The sequence below is a fragment of the Halichoerus grypus genome, chromosome 5 (genome assembly GCF_964656455.1).
Source record: "Halichoerus grypus chromosome 5, mHalGry1.hap1.1, whole genome shotgun sequence".
NCBI classification, from domain to species: domain Eukaryota; kingdom Metazoa; phylum Chordata; class Mammalia; order Carnivora; family Phocidae; genus Halichoerus; species Halichoerus grypus.
In genome coordinates this window covers 15,010,791-15,027,780 of record NC_135716.1, presented here as the reverse complement: position 1 = coordinate 15,027,780, position 16,990 = coordinate 15,010,791, and the positions used below count along the sequence as shown (strand labels likewise).

Here is a 16,990-nt window from a genome sequence, read left to right as displayed (position 1 = left end):
AATTTATAGAGGTTGACTTTCCCTTAATCTCTCCTTTCCTCCCATTCATTCTACACTAATTGCTAACCTGATGTGTGCCAGATCCCTTGCTAGATACCATGAAGAAACTCTTAAGGTACTCTTGGAAAATTATACAGCCTTGACCAAAATGGACACATTTGTATGGACTTGAGACATGTTACTGCGTGTTACTGATATGACTGTTAACTTCACGGGAGGGGTAAAAATTAAAAATCTCACCACCACAAGTATGACTGATGCCTATCTTCATTATGTTAACATGGCAATTCCAGGGATCACAGCTTTTTCAAGGGGAGACTGATACTAGTAGTGTATTGTGATAACCTCATGACAAGGCAAAGCTCAAGATGATCTGGATGACGCCCTTTTATGTTTTAGTCAAGTTTTACCCACTTGAGATGGCTTAAGCTATTTCATTGCTTATTTCTGGTTTTTCTATTAGTGTCACAAGAGTAGATATTATTTCTATAAGGTAGATATTACCATTCACATTTCATAGATGAGGAAATTGAGGTTCAAGAGAAGATGGTGAATGGATAAGATCACTCAGCTAATAAGCTACTATATAGCATAGAACATACATAGTGTGGGAATGAAGCTAACAGAAGCTTTTAGATGCATACTGAAAAGCTTACATTGTTCATTGGTAGACTAACACAGTGTTAAATGGCAAAATCATACAGAAGTAGTTAAGGCTCTAGATGGACTTGTGGTCGGTAGGAGAAAAAGGATTCCATGGGTCCACATTCAGATGGTTGCTACACAGATTTCTCATGTGTAATACACAGGGATTCCTATGCAGCCTCTGAACAGTTCAGCAAGATGATTCTGGTTGGCATAATGAGGAATTCCACCCATAACATATGCCAGTTCTGGTGCCAAAACTTGCCAACAATATATACAATTATCATACAGGAGTTTCAGGGTAACATGATTGAGTATATAAAACCACTATGGCTTATGGACCTCATCATGGACAGGCAGAATGTCATTTTCACCACATCTCCTGTCAGAAAACTAGAGGAAATCTAGCAACCACATTCACTAAATGTCTCAGTCCTGATGTATTTTGATATCCCTTTCTGGAAAAAATAAAATCTTTTGAGCTTACTATAGCAAAAGGTAACCAGTATAAGATTTACATGTCAGAGTGCTCATTCTCATCATTTCAAACTCTGAAAAGAAATATACTCTCAGCTTAGTTCTATATGAGAACGCAGCTTCTACACTGAGCCAGGCTTGAGCACCATAATGTTTGTTCTTATTGGTCAGGGCAATTATGTAGTCCTTAAAGTCCCCTGTGGTCACTCTGGCTTCTCCATTTTATTCTGTGATGTCAAATGGGTCATGCTACTGAAGGAAGGAGGGGATTGAAATCTTCATAGCAACACGTGGATCCCTTCAAATTATTAGGAAATGAGAAGATTTTCTAGAAGTTTTAAAGGTGTTAGTAGACATGTTTAGAGATGCTTTGCAGAGGAGTGAAAAGCAAAAGATCCAGTGGAAGCAAAATCAGTTCATGTGTACTCAGCAAGAATGACATAAATTTCAGTGTTTGGAACTGCCAGACTGAATGAAATGGGTTAAAATTAATTGGAATATTCTGATGAAATTTCTTGGTGTTTAATTTGATTTGTGTGCTTAGAGCTGATGGAGTTTGGAATAAAATCGAATCTCAAAGGGATGTGTTAATAGGTGCAGAACCGCATGAGGCTGATGGAAATAGATTGCCAAAAGTCACTTCAGAAACACATTGGCAGCTTTCCTGTACCTTATTTCGATAGCCTCATAAAAATATACATTGTCCAACAAATAATAAAAGTGGGAAATGCCTGAGTTCAGTGTTACTGGCTATCAGCTTATGGATTCATGGTGCAATTCTCATGTCAGGACTCTTGTTTTCTTGAGAAGAATATAAGAGAGGTGGCCACATTTGTGAGCCAGAGACATGGGTCTTGTGAAGAGGCTAAATTAGGCTTTTTATATTACCCTTGATCCTACAGAAGGAAAATATAAGCACATCAATAGTCATAGAGGCATTAATCAAATCTTGTGTTGAACATGGCTAAAAATCCAGTGATTTCCTCCACAAATACTTATTGAAACTTACTAGAGGCAGGTACTGTGCTAATGACTGGGCACATAATGGTGAACAAAAGTTGGCAAGTCCCTTAGCGCCACCCCAGTGGTAGAAGTCAAACATCAATCATATAGGCACATAAATGAATTGAAAATCAGGAGAGGAACATTCAAATGGGAGACCTTATAGGCATGGTATTAACCTTGTTGATAGGTCAAAGAAGACTTCTTTGAAAAAGATGCTTCAGCTGAGGTCTGAAAGGTAAGCAATACCCAATGGACAAAGAGGGAAGAGCATTTCCAAGGAAAGGGAGCATCATGTGCAAAGGCCATATGTCTGGACAGAAAGAGCATGGAGAGAATGAGGAACAAAAGGAAGTCCATATGGCTGGAGAGAGGGGGAGAGACAGAAAAAGAGAGACAAGAGAGAGAAAGAGAAAGTAAATATGGGCATGTGTAAGATGAAGTAAGTACTGTATGGTGGCACAGGCATGGAATATGAAGGGGCTAGAGAGGTAAGCAGGGACCTTAAGGACTCCTTAAGGATTTGGCCCTTTTCATGAGAACAATAGGAAGGCATTGAAATGTGTTAAGTGGTCAGGTGCCTTGATACCTGTCTGCTTCTCAATCTCTCTCTCTCTCCCTCCCCACCTACCCCCCTCCCCGTGTGTGTGTGTGTGTGTGTGTGTGTGTGTGTGTGTGTGTATTTAAAGGCCACTTCTTGTGCCTGGCCTTTCTAGGATTTATCTGGGCTAACCTTGTGGATACTTGGGGGTCATAGTAACTGAAGAGAGAGCTTTGGTGCCCATTCTATCTTATATAGCTGTGACTTTAGAAGCAGAGCCACTGTTGGAGTTGGAAGCTTGCTTTAAAGGAACCCTCTGGTACACATACACACTGTGCTCTCAGAGAAGCTACATTTCACTGCCATGAGCCACTGGATGTTGTCAGCAAATGTTACCAGAGGTCATCAGGCTGCTACATATTTGGTGAGCTTTATCATCTTGAATCTCCCCATTTCTCACTGGTGACATGCTTAATGGGTGGAAATGATATTCTGCATGTCCAATAGGGGCTCAAACAGCTTCTTACATTTCTATGTCACTCTGAAATTTAAGCACTTTGCCTTCTATGGTTGTACACTCTGCCATTTAGCAAGGCATTACTTGAATCTCTCCTCTGGGATCTGGATAAAATTCCCTGTAAGCCACCAGTGCCAATTTATACCATTATCTTGGGCTGTATAACAATGATTGGGCATCCACACATGCAGTTGCAGATCCTCCAATGAGGACCAGCTTCTCAGCAGGTGCAGCCAGGATCTAGAAGATCCAGGTGGGACAGAGCAGAGTAGGCCTGAACAGGGATGACCAAACTTTATAAAGTCTTTTTCATTTTGATCAATTAGTTCGACTCTAACAATAGCTCAGCAAGATTGGCAAGGTGACAATTATTGCTTTTATTTTGTAGATGAAAACTACATGCTGTAGGTTTTTGGTGAGGTGGTTATTGCATTCAAGACTATTTTGATTAAGGGTCACAGAATTCCACTCAAAGTTGCTAAAGCAAAAAAAGAATATTTAGTATAAAGACACAGAAGCAATATCATTCATTCATGTATCCATCCATTCAACAATTCTTTGTTATTTGTCTATGTTCCAGAATCTGTGTTAGGCTCTAGGGATATAATGATGAACCAAACCACACACAGGCTCTGCCTTCATGCAACATACAGTCTGGTAGAGGGGATAGATATTGTTCAAGAGATCACATGAATAGAAGTAAAGTTGATTTTTTGTACTATATGGCAACTAACATGAAGACTGGTTTGATGCTATGAATACTCAGGATGGTGCATTTGCTCAGCATAAGCTGAGATCTGAGAGATGAGAAGAGACTGATTACATGAAGAGAGGAGCAAAGGGAGTTCTGGGTTCAGGGAATAGCATATGTAAAGACCTCATGCTTTAAGGAAGCTTGGTGAGAACTATGGACCAAAGGTGGTGAATGTGGCTTGAGAAGAGAACAAGAGGGAGCCTAAGAAGAGGTGACATGGGGGAGATGCATAGCGACCAGATCTGGCGACTTGCAGACGGTGTTAGGAGCAATTATTTTTATCCCAGGAAGAATGGGCAGTCTTGGAAAGCTTTAGAAAGGGAAGTGTTGGCATGATCAGCTTTATATTTTATAAAATTCATTCTGCTATGGTGTATTGGAGAGGGTCAGGAAAAGGGGGAGACCTATTCTGGGTGTAAATCAGTTATAGTCCAATCAGACACGGATTAGATCTTACAGAATTGTGGGAGCTGGTATAAATGTCTAAGGGTGGCTTGTTGCCTCCATCCAGTTTTGGTCTACAGTCACTATACAGGTCAGGAGGGTTGGCAACCCAGATGAAGAGCTTGGCAACTGAGGACAGACTTGAACCTGTATCCTTTTTTCACTACCTCTCATGACATTGGGTGACCTGCAAAGGAAGCTGGAGCCCTTCCTTAGGCAGCTGCACACACCCCTCACCCAGGACCTGGAGATGATGAAGGGAAGGATCTGGAAGAAGGTGGAGGATCTGCAGGTCTGGCTGCTGCTCTGCATCAACCAGATGAGCCAGCAGATGAATAGCAAGATACCCAAGCTGCACTAGCATCTATCTCCCTACACCAACTGTTAGGGCATAATGGCTGCTGAGTTCCTTCTGCCTTCCAAATTTTGCTTTTTTCCCTCATGGTCTGACTGAACCCAGAACAAAGCAGAGAAGGAATGTGGAGAACCACATTAGATAGTTTGGAACAGCACAAAACCACCATACAGGTTAGTGCCATCATTCAGGACAGAAATAGCGGCAGCTTGGATTACATCTTGGGAGTGAATTGATACTTTTAATAAATCACTGAACTCTACCTTTGAAAGTAATAATAATACACTATATGTTAATTAATTGAATTTAAATAAAATAAAATAAGAAAATAAAAAGAGTTCAGACTAGTAATTTTGTAGACTGTCCATCAATTTGGGGATGTCTGTTGTTTCTTTATGATTGGATTCAGGTTATGTGTATCTGGCCAGAATAGCAGAGAGGTGCTGCTGTCTTTGGTGCATCTATCAGAAGCTGCGTAATGTTATTTCTCAATATTTGCGATGTCTGATTGCTGGGCTATAGTGGTATATACCAGGTTTCTACACTGTAGAGATTCAGTATTTTCCTTGTAATTAATAAATAACTTGTGGTAAATACTTTGAAATTTTGTAAATACACTCTTCATTATCAACTCTCTCCCACTAGTGTTAACATCCATTGACAGTTAATTTTTAAAATATTTTATTTATATATTTATTTTATTTTATTTTTTGGTAGACAATTTTTAGAGCAGTTTTAGGTTTACAGCAAAATTGAGTGGGAAGTACAGAGATTTCCTATATATTCCTTTCCCCCACACATGCTAGACTCCCCCATTATCAACATCCCCCACCAGAGTGGTACATTAGTTATAACTGATAAGCCTACATCAACACATCATAAACACCTAAAGTCCATAGTTTACATTAGAGATCACTCTTAGCATTGTACATTCTATGGGTTTTGACAAATGTATAATGACACATATACACTATTATAGAATCATACAGAATAGTTTCATTGTCCTAAAAATCCCCTGTACTCCATTGATTTATCCCTCCTCTAAGCCGTGGCAACTGCTGATCTTTTAAGTGTCTCCATAGTTTCACCTATTCCAGAATGTCATATAGTTAGAATCATACAGTATGTAGCCTTTTCAGATTGGCTTCTTCTACTTAGTAATATGCATTTTAGGTTCCCCCATGTCTTTTTGTGGCTTGATAACTCTTTACTTTTTAGCACTGAATAACACTAAATTGTCTGGATGTACTACAGTTTATTTTTCCATTGATGATTTATTTTTAATTTTTATTTTCAGTTTGAAACAACATCAGAATAACAGAACACTACAAAAGTAGTACCAAGAAGTCCCATAAACTATTCACTAAAATTCCACAAATGTCATCATGTTACATAACAAAGTACAATGACCCAAACTAGGGGATTATCAGATACAATATTATAGGTAATACTAATATACAGACCTTGTACAAATCTCACCGATATGCATGACTATTTTCCTAGTCCAACGTTGAATTTAGGATCACACAATGCATTTAGTTGTCATGTCTCCTTAGTCTCTCCAATCTGTGACACTGTCTGAGTTTTTCTTTTTCTTTCATGACCTGACACTTTTGAAGAGTACTGTCCAGTTCTTTTTGCAGATGTGATTTGTCAGTGATTTGTCTGGTATTTCCTCATGATTAAATTCATCTTATGCATTTTTTTGCCAAGAATTGTGCACAAATGGTAATATGGCTTTCTCATTGCATTGAATCAGGAGGCAAATGATGTCAATTTGTTTCCAGAATGTTAACTTTGATCACTTTGTTAAGGTCGTGACTGCCACGTTTCTCCACTATATAGTAAATATTTTCTTTTTATAATTAATAAGTATCTTGCTGGGAAATAATATAAGACTATATTGCTATCCTATTTCTTGTCATGTTTTCACACATTTATTTTTAGTATTTATAGATGATCCTGGTTGAAAATAATTGTTACTGTGGTATTTGCTACATGCTGATTTTCTATTTCCTTTATTTCTTCTACATTTATTAGTTGGAATGCTACTGTAAGGAAAACATTTTCCTCCCCTCTTTTATTTATTTATGCCATTATTTATTTATATCACTAGGTACTCATGGATTTTTACTTTGTTCTAGGGATTATAATCCATTCTATCATTGTGTATTTGATCCCCCAAATGTCCCAGATTTGTCCATATGGAGCTCCATCAATTTGGCTTCTGTGCATTTTTTAATTGTCACTGTCATTTTTTTGAACACTTTCTTACTTTTTCACCCCACAAGCTATTCCAGCCTCATCTTGTACTTTGCCTGCTCTGGACCCTTGAATCAACCATTTCTCTAAGGCTTGGAGAATGACATTTGGAAATCAAGAGTCTCTCACTGGTATAGGGTATCATTGTTCTAATCCTCTCAGTGGACAGACTTATATCTACATCTATTTGTGTGTCTTATTTAAAAACCATGAGTTTGTAGTGATATATCCAATTCAGTCCAACACCACAGGAGTCATGCTAGTCTCTCCCCTTTCCCTATTTGTAACTTCTTTCTCCAGCAGTAAACCTGGCTTCCATTATCTATGATATATTAACTTATTTGCTCAATCCCAGAATACACATAAGTAGTTTCAAAATTACCAACCATACCCTTGTGAAAAATGAAACTACTACCTAGAGTACAATATTTGTGTACAGTTCTTTTTGTATTTATTCATAGACTACATAGTCAATACTTACTTTTACTTTTTAATCATATTCAGGTTAGCTCATATTTTTATTAAAAACAAACCTACTAACTAGGGTATATTTCTGTATAGTTATTTTTGGTTTTAGCCTTAAAAATACTTGGTCAATACTTATTTTTCTTGAAATTGTTAAATCTAAATTCAAGCCTCTGCTTGTGTTGGGTGGTGGTGAATTCAATCACAGTCATTATTGGAGCTTTCCTTCCTTAACCCCAGGGTTGTATAGAGGTCCTAGGGATCTTAAGAAGGGAGAAAACTTCTGGGGAGCCTGCCCCACTCTTTGGACCACACAGATTACCATTCTAATGCCCATTTTCCAAGCCACATTGTCCCTTGAAGTACTCAGCTCTGTTTCCATGGACACCAGACACTTTTCTGAGGCTGGGGATCCTAGTGTCCATGATGTTGCTTCTTCAGATGTACCATTCGTCTCCAGAGGTGGCCCCACCCATAAAATTCCCAGAAGTCCTTGTCATTCCCAGTCTTGAAGATCTCTCTATTTTACCTTACTGTTTTGCCTAAGAGTAAAAAGTATGGCTGCTTGTTCTTCTGAGTACAGATCATGAGGGGTGCAGTTAATTGTTTCACAAATGGATATTTATGTAGTCCCCTCTTTCTAGCCCCAGTTCACAGGACTACCTTTGATTCTACCATTGGCTGCCAAGTCTAGGACTTCTGTAATGTTCTGTCAGGATATTGTTCCCAGATTTCAGGGGAGCAATTTCCATACACATTCCAGGCTGTAGCTCCTTCAGTTTCCTGTCATCCACCGCTATGCCATCTGGTTTCCATCTTCCAGAACGTTTTTGAAACCTCTTACCCTGTGATGAATCTGTTCCCATTTTTTTGTCCCGTGATGAGTCCATTCTTAATTTTGTTGTTGTTGTTCTTATGGATTCTCTTGTTTTATTCCTTTATGGTCATTCTGTTGAGAGCTGTCAAGTCAGTGGGTTCAATCAATCATCTTGAGTCAGAATCTCAGCATATATATTCATACATAACTCAGAACATTTTTAGGACATTTCACTTGAAAGCCTTTTGAGTTGTTTATGAGCCAAACAAGAAGAATAATTACATTGTATTTGTATATTTATAAGCCAAAGTATCACTATCTACTACAATTGCTAACTTTATTTGTTGAAGAACCATTGTTGTTTCTTATAATAAAGTCTACCATCAAGGTGGATAAAGAAAAACAAAAAACATGGCTTATAGTTAATTTCCTCCAAGTTTTCCAAAAAATTTAGAGCTTGTTGTAAGAAGTGTGTAGCTTCTCAAGGTGTATACATCATAGGCAAAAATATTCATCTGGCTGTTTGTGTTCTGGTGTATTTGCTGCAAAATTACTTCCAATTATTCTATAGTCTCCTCATTACAGATATCTATCTCTAGCAGAGAAAGTTATCCCTATTTTTAGTATGAAATCCAAGCCTTATATCTAGGTCTGGTATATAAAGATAACCCCCTGATTTATTCTTTCCAAAGAATAGGACTTTTGTGTTCTGTTGGGTAGAAATGGAACATTTACCCAACTATAAGAAGTGAAGGTGGGAGTCTGAGTACTTAGCTACTTTATAAATAGACTTTGAACTAATCTTCCCTTTTTGGACTCACTTTCAAAGGTACTTGCTATAACTAATCCCTAAACCCTCTGAAGGTTCTAAGGAAGGAAAAGATAGCTTCTTGGTTTTACTCTGCTATTGGTCAAGGATATAGCTTTTTCAAGTCTGCTGTAAATATTATTACTCATCCTTCTCCTTTTAGCTTCCAAATGTTGTTGTTTTATTCCATGTTCTCTTTCCCTTACATGTCCATAATTTGTTTTGCTTGGTTGTTTTCATCCATTTACAGTTTTAAGTAGGGTTCTTAGAGGGGGCAGAGATAAAAACATATGTTTGAGAGATCTTTGAAAGAGACATATGAGAGGCCTGAAGAAGGATATAACTAGAAATAAGGGTCAGTCCCATAACAAAAGGCAAAGCAGGGCTATCCACTAAGTCAACTTAATCTATTACATGGAAAAATATATATTATTAAAAATATTTTGAAATGACACAGACACACAGCAGTTCATTAAGAGATATTATCATTCTTTATTTGATTGGATTTTTGCCAATAAAGTATAGCTTCCATGGACCTTGTTTTTCTAGGTCATTATTTGTAGATGGTCAATGGAGAGCCTATATTTTGCTATTATTCTCTGTGTCCTCTCCTAAGCCCCAAATGTCTAGTCTGTTTTTTTTTTTTTCCCAGATAGATGTTTCTTTATCACATGCCATTGCTCCCTTCCCAAACAATCCTTCCAAAGTTAAGAAAAAGCTTATATCCAAATAAAGAAGATGTGGTCCATATACACAATGGAATATTACTCAGCCATCAGAAAAGATGAATACCCAACTTTTACATCAACATGGATGGGACTGGAGGAGATTATGCTAAGTGAAATAAGTCAAGCAGAGAAAGTCAATTATCATATGGTTTCACTTATTTGTGGAACATAAGGAATAACATGGAGGACATTAGGAGAAGGAAGGGAAAAATGGGAGGGGGGAATTGGAGGGAGAGATGAACCATGAGAGACTATGGACTCTGAGAAACAAACAGGGTTTTAGAGGAGAGGGGGGAGGGGGGATTGGTTAGTCCGGTGATGGGTATTAAGGAGGGCACATACTGCATGGAGCACTGGGTGTTATACGAAAACAATGGATCGTGGATCACCACATCAAAAACCAATGATGTATTGTATGGTGACTAACATAACATAATAAAATTTAAAAAAAAAAGGAAAAAAAAGAAAATATCTATCAATCAAACAATGAAAAAAATTCATGTAAGTAATAAATAAGATGACAATAAATAAATATAGTTTGTACACACACACACACAAAAAAGAAAAAGTTTATAAAATATTAACAGGTGACATGGATGGATCTAGAGGATGTAATGCTAAGGGAAATAGTCTGAGAAAGAAATATACCATATGATTTCACTCGTATGTGGACTTTAAGAAACAAAACAAACAGATAAAGAAAAAAAGAGACAAACAAACAAACAAAAACCTCAGACTCTTAAATACAGAGAACAAACTTGTGGTTACCAGAGGGGAGGTGGGTGGGGGAATGGGCAAAATAGTGAAGGGGATTAACAGTACATTTATTGTGATGAGTACTGAGTAATGTATAGAACTGTTGAATCGCTATATTGTACACCTGAAACTAGTCTGTTGTCTTTAAGAAAAGAGCATTATTATCCTCATTTCACAGCACAAAGTCCTCCCATCATATTGATCTCATTTCACATTCTTTACTTCATACATCATCATACATATCTTCACATAAATAAACGTCAAAACTTAGAAAAATCCTCACATTCTGGGATCTATTTAAAATTTCTGTATAAGTAAAATGTATAAGAGGACTAACAAAGTACCTGACACACAGAGGTGCTCAGAATGAGCTACTAGTATGTGTAAGTGGTGTGTGTGTGCACACACGCATGTACATACACATGCGTGTTTGTGAGTTTGTAAGATTTGGACCTGGGTATCATCCTGCTTTCTCTTGATTATCTATATGTTAGATTGTAGATACTTAATATTTGATCACTGAGTGGTTATGTTTTCTTACTCTTCTGGTGTTCCTCGGCTTGTGGCTACATCACTCCAATGTCTGCCTCTATCTTCACGTGGTCTTCTCTGCATCTGTGTTTTCTCTTCTGTCTCTTATAAAACCAATCATCATTGGATTTAGAGTCCATCCATGTAATCCAGGATGGTCTGAGTCCACTAATATGATAGCCAGCTACCTACCAGCTCATCTTGAAGAGAAGATTGCCAGTGTGTCTGTTGGGTTTTCCTGGAAGCAGACAGTGAGATGGAGTGAGGAATACAAGAGCTTTATTGGAGCATAATGCCTATGGGAGATGAAAAGGAATGGAAACAGGAATGGGCTGGGAAAGTCTTCAGATTGCCATGCAGGTCTGACTTCTAAGAAATGAAGAGGGGATGGAAGCAGGACTGGGCAGGAAGAACCTCAGACCAGTCAAAGTCTCAGATCAACAGGCACTCTGGAGCAAAGACTGCTCATTAATGAGGGATGGTCAGACCCTGTTGTTCCCTGTACTTAGTCACTGGCTGGGGGCTGGCTAGGAAGAACATGGAATTGGCTCAAAAGCTGAAACAAATCCTGAACATACTATAGCTGAAGGCTGTCAGTTAACTACATTCTTTGCACTAAAAGGTAAATTTTTCTTGAAGGAGGATTTGAGAAATAAAGGAACAAGCACAATGCTTAGGTTAAAGATTTACTCAGTAGTGAAGCTTAAGATCAAAGAGTGCAAGGAGAAAGGTTACATGGGACAGTGTGTCTGTGAGGTGTCTTATCAAAGAATATAATATGGGAACGACAACCATATATAACTTAGTGAAATATAAAGACAATTTGTTGATGTTTTATGGTAACAACAACAAACAAGAACTAAAGGAAGGTGAGTGTAACATTGCATTAGTCAAAAAAATGAAGATTTTGATTTTAGATTTATCAGATTTGAAAACAAAGTAACTATATGCCAATGATCAGTTTATTAATCATGAAAGCAGCCAGGCTAGCCCATGAAGAAATAAACACTGAAGGTAAGTGTGAATATTCAAGAAGTTGGCTGCAGAGACTTAAAAAGTGTCAGGGTGTAAAATATTTGAAAATCTGTGGTGACAAAGCTACTGTTGATCATGAAGCAGTGAGAATTACATGTGTAAATTTGCTAAGATCGTATCTGATGAACACCTTAATCCTTCACAAATTTGTAAATGCTGATGAAAAGGCTCTCTACTGGTGCTGTTTCTAGAAAAACCTGAGCAATGGCTGATGAGTGAACCCCGGCTGGTTTTGACACTGGGTCCAGGGAGACTGTTTTCAGATGTGCCAATTCTACAAAAAGATTAAGTGGGTGGTGATTGGAAAGAGCCAACCTCCATGATGTTTAACTGATGTATACAACTTATCTGTCATTACTGTGCACACAGCAATGTGTGGGTGAGCACATAAATACTTTCTGACTGATTCAATACTCTTCCACACCATTCCTTGTGTTCATTGCAGGCAACCCGGACTAGAAAAAAACTGAAGAGTTTTATTGTTCATGGACACTACCCCACACATCCTTCTCCTAAACTTCTTGGGGAAAAATGTTTTCAGCATTTAATTTTCCTCTAAATGTTACATCTGTTGATCAAGGGTTTTTGGTCAAGAAATTTTACACTCCATGGAGGGCAAATATATTCCCCCCACCCAACTTTTTTTCATTTTTTAATTGTATACTTACTGACATTAACAGATACTTAGGAATCCCAAACACACTAAAAGAGTCAAGTCTTAAGGACGTCATTCCTGCAGTAGCTAATGCTTAGAACAGTGTTGATACAAAATGTAAATATTATCAACCTTGACAATGTAAACCCAAACTATAAAATTTATGAGTGGAAGTGGGGTGGGGGGCAAGGAGATGAAGTGAAGGGAAGGGTAAGTTTGCTAGTCAATTCATCTTAAAATTTGCTTAAGAGATAATGTCAATATTTGGTGAATAAAAGAAAGGAATCAAAGACAGTGTTTAAATTTTAAAGTTAGTCAACAGCTAAACAAAAATAGTGACATAAGTGCTTTGGGAAAAAGAAATTGAGATGGTGTGAATTGATACTTAACTATCTGCAAATTGTTTACTTGGAGTTAAATGTGCAATTATCAAAGAATCAAAGGTCCTGAAGAGCAATAATGAAATACATAAATCCCCAGCCTATCCCCCCTCACTCCCAGGCTCCTCTCCAGAAGGATCTGCTTTTAACCTGTAGCAACTATATGCATACTTTTTTTTATGGTTATCTTTATAATTCTAACTAAAATGAGTTAAAAATTAAAAATAGAATAATTGGAAAAGAATTCAATATTAAGGGAGATGCTAACACCACTTTACATATGAACCATATTATCTAAGAGCATACCTTTACATCCTTCATTTCATTTGGCTCTCAGGGAGATTTTGTGTTTGGCAGCCCTTGGCATTATCAGATCATTTTAAGAGTAGGGAACCCAAGCACAGAGAAGATGACTAATTAGTCCAATATCACATGGATATGGAAGTGTAGATGCCATGGTCAGACCTAAATCACATGTCTTCTAATCTTGTCCTTGTTTCTATATATCAAAGGTTCCCACATGGTGGTCTTTGGAGAACACTGCTCCAGGAAGCTTTTTGGCCCAAAGCCTCTCTTTGAGTAAGTTCCTGAGTACCTTTTTTGGCCCTGAACACCCTGAGCTGTGTGGTATTTAGAACAAGTAGATCAGGAGAGCACTCTAGTCCCCTATTTGAAGTTCTTCTGGTCTGCTCTACTTTTAACCTCTTGGGTCTTGCAAATATCCAGGATGGAGAGAGGAGGTCTGACCTTCACTTTTCTAAGTATCATACTGTCATTTTGGGGGCAGTTTTTTAGAGATAACTTTTGAAAAATATAAATGTCCTTGTGACATTCAGATTTACATTTCTAGGCTCTTATATGCTCTGGTATTTGTGCTGTGATGATTGTTCTCAAAAGGACATGTCCATTTCTGCAGATTTTTTGAGATGGCATTTCAGCTTTCTTTCACGTGTTTTTGGAATTGGACTCTGATTGACAATTTGTCCTTGGAAGTTAAGTATAAATTCAGAATGCACTGTTTCTTGTCCACTTAAATCCCATACCAACCCTGTTTTATATTCCTTAATGTCCATTTCAGTGAACTCACATTGGTTTTCTTCAATGAGAGTCCCAGGTTAGAATTTTGATTGAGAAATTCTCCTTGCATTCCTCCTCAAGAACTTTCTTCCTTCATTCACAATGGGCTGTTGATATACTAAAGTAATCAGTTATCCCCAAATGTCTGATGCATAGATTTTATTTCTTTTTTTGAGAAGCATTACAGGTGTAGATATTTGATGAACTTTTCATGCATTTGAGCCATTTTCAGAATGATAATTTTTATAAGGTGGCAAAGTAGGGAGGTAAAAAGTACCATGTGGTCAAGTGAAGGAGGGAGGAGTTTACTTATCCCTCCGTTGCTTATCATCTTTGTGATATCAAGCAAATTACTTACACAATCCAGATATCAGCTTTCTTATATGTAGAATGGAAATAATGATTTTTTATTTTACAGTTTTTTTCTTTTTCTTTTTTTATTATGTTCAGTTAGCCAACATATACTACATCATTAATATTTGATGTAGTGTTCAATGATTCATTAGTTGTGTATAACACCCAGTGCTCATCACAACATGTGCCCTCCTTAATACCCATCACCTGGCTACCCCATCCCCCCACCACCCTCTGAGGGTTATTTTACAGTTTTGTTGTGAGGCTTGAAGAAGAGGGAAAAACACTCAGTACAGAGTCTAGCATATAAGTTGCATGCAATATATGACAGATACTATTTATATAAGCTTTTTCCATCTTCAAGGTCATGATAAGTACCTAGCAAAATTTATGGTAGACAAGAATAACATAATATGTTATAATATGTTAACATAATATGGTAGACGAATAACATAATAATGAAGGGCTAATGGAACTCTCCAGTCTTATATGGGAACATACTGAAGTTCAATGGGCTTCCACTTTACTGAAAGACTAGATCTCTTAGGGCATCTCACACTGATGTATCGCACACTTTATAGAGGTAGGGACACTACAGGTTTGAGAATTAATGCCATGACACTCTGCCTGAGATTTCACTACTTGAAGTAAAGTGGTGGTTGGGTGATTACCAGATTTTTCAACTTTTATTCTTTTTCAGGTCCATGTAACTGAAACCATTGAGCTTGGTGGGATAATCAGGAAGATCAGCAACAATCATTTTGCTGCTGTGAGTCATCCTTTACCTAAGTGTTGCTCCATTTACACTCCTTGCTAAGCCTAGGGTCTTGGCTTTCACTCCAATTACAACATTGGGATTGGAACCCTTATCTTCTATACTTGGCAGAATTCTTGACATCTTGCCTACATAAGTTTGTTCAGGGCTCCTCCTCAGAGTCCTTATTTCTCCACTGTTGACCTGGCTCCTGTTCTGATATAGACGTACTATGTGGCATAATAGTCATCACCTGACCTCGAATATTCCCTGTGGATGTGTGTAACCTGATTCCACTCATTGGACAGCTCTTTGTGAAGCATATATTCCAACAACTACTTGATTTGCAGCTATGTTCAGGTAATTTATACACATATGTTGACCAGCTGACACCCTGCCCCCACCAAGATGGCACAGCAACTGGCCAGTTCCTTTGTGGGATTCCTCTACATTCCCACTCCCTCCTGTGTTCTGGTTTAAGCTGCCAATATCCCAGCAAGTCTTGACTCAGAGGCTTTTGGAGTATTGACACATTGGAATTTTGTAGAGGGCTATACACTGAATGCCAGGTAAAATTCCAAAAGAATGAAAGCCTTCACAGATCCACATTAGGGTCTGAACCATTTCAGCAGAAGATGGATGTGACTGTTACCCATCACTAAGTCTTCTCCAGTCCTTATTTCTCACAGCTCCATGCCCCGTAGTGCCTGACTCCCCGCCTCCGGGGGCCAGCAAGGCAGGTCTCCTGGGCCGGTGCTGTGTCGAGGCTGCTGTGTGCTGCCTTCTGCGTAGGCTCTGTCTTACCAGGAGAGCTTTAATTGTAATTTTCAGGTGAAATATGGGACACTGTGGCAGAGATGAATTTCTTCTCCAGTGTCTGATATACAGTTGTCCCTTGGTTGCACGATAAATAGCACAGTTTTTGCTTTTAAACCTGTTGTTATTGTTTCAATTAATCACTCTCTGAGAGACTCCTTTATTTGCCCAGTCCCTGGAGCGCCATAGGGGTTGGTATTTGGCAGACTTTTGAGATAAGATGATTTAATCCAAATACATTTCAAAAGTGAAGTGGAAGCCAAAAGTGGTTAAGGGCCTGCTTGAGGCTGCATAGCTCCTTCATGGCGGAGCCAGGACAATACCTCATGTCTACTGGCTCTTTTGGATCTTATTTGTATATTAACATGAGCCTGAGTCCATCTCTGTTTGTTCTATCCACTGATGTCACAGGCTGGGCTATTCTCAAGACTGAGAATTTAAGATTTATGAGGGTTGATGGGAAAACTAGTGACAGAGTCATATTATCAGAGTCATTTTGCAATAGGTTTAGCACATTCCAGGTCTCTGCTCAGTCCATGATGGAGATGGATGGGCTCTTGGAATCAGCGTCCAGATGGAGCTCCAGCCCTGGAGAGTTTCCATACTAGAAGAAAGTAATCTGAATCTGGAATGACCTCTGTCTCTGTCTCTGTCTCTCTCTCTTTTTTGAGGGGGGGGATTTATTGAGGATGTAATTTAGGCAGAGACTCCAACAGTGCAGTTCAGAGGTCCTGTAGAAAAGAGTCAAGTCATTTGATAACACTGTTCCCCACGTTCAAATGCAAAACCTCTTCCCCGTAGTGCACAGAGATTCCTT

General features: G+C 38.3%; 1 long non-coding RNA gene across 2 annotated transcripts in view; it reads left to right on the top strand.

Moving 5' to 3' along the window:
- Positions 1 to 15,366, top strand: part of LOC118542443 (uncharacterized) — a 117,608-nt gene extending 102,242 nt beyond the window's left edge. For both annotated transcript variants that reach the window (XR_013447476.1, XR_013447475.1), the window contains exons 2-3: positions 13,685 to 13,751; positions 15,304 to 15,366. This is a non-coding gene — a long non-coding RNA (uncharacterized LOC118542443). The remainder of the gene's footprint in view (positions 1 to 13,684; positions 13,752 to 15,303) is intronic.
- Positions 15,367 to 16,990: the final 1,624 nt, after the last annotated feature.